The 378-nt window shown below is 37.3% G+C and overlaps 1 protein-coding gene across 1 annotated transcript in view; it reads right to left on the bottom strand.

Annotated features, from left to right (window-relative positions):
* Positions 1 to 378, bottom strand: part of F5 (coagulation factor V (proaccelerin, labile factor)) — a 32,745-nt gene that overhangs the window by 11,430 nt on the left and 20,937 nt on the right. The gene's annotated exons all lie outside the window — the stretch shown is intronic.

Below are 378 nucleotides of genomic sequence, written 5' to 3'. Positions count from 1 at the left end.
CATTTTAGAATATAAAGAATAAACACACAAATAAATGTCAGGTGATAATGAAAATCATGACTTGCAATGTTTAAGAAATTCTAGTTCTACAGTGGTGTATGTGATCCTTCAAATATCTGGTCAGCTATCACCGAGAAACTCCAAGTAGTCTCTGAAAATCCACCTGAGCTCTATTTTCCTTTTTTAACCCTAGCCTCAGTAATCTGAATCAGACCTTAGCTCACAGCTTTAGTGAGCCACCACCTGTACCCCACTGCCTCGCAGATGTACCTTCTCTGGAAAGCTAACAGAAACACATTTTACATTGGATTATGTCCGCATATAGAGCAACACAGAATTTGGAAATAAAAAATAAGGTTTAGGCATTCAAACCATTCT

The sequence above is a fragment of the Buceros rhinoceros genome, unplaced genomic scaffold (assembly GCF_000710305.1).
Source record: "Buceros rhinoceros silvestris isolate BGI_N320 unplaced genomic scaffold, ASM71030v1 scaffold17980, whole genome shotgun sequence".
NCBI classification, from domain to species: domain Eukaryota; kingdom Metazoa; phylum Chordata; class Aves; order Bucerotiformes; family Bucerotidae; genus Buceros; species Buceros rhinoceros.
The sequence above is the reverse complement of the archived record's forward strand: the minus strand, read 5'-3'. Positions and strand labels throughout refer to the sequence as shown.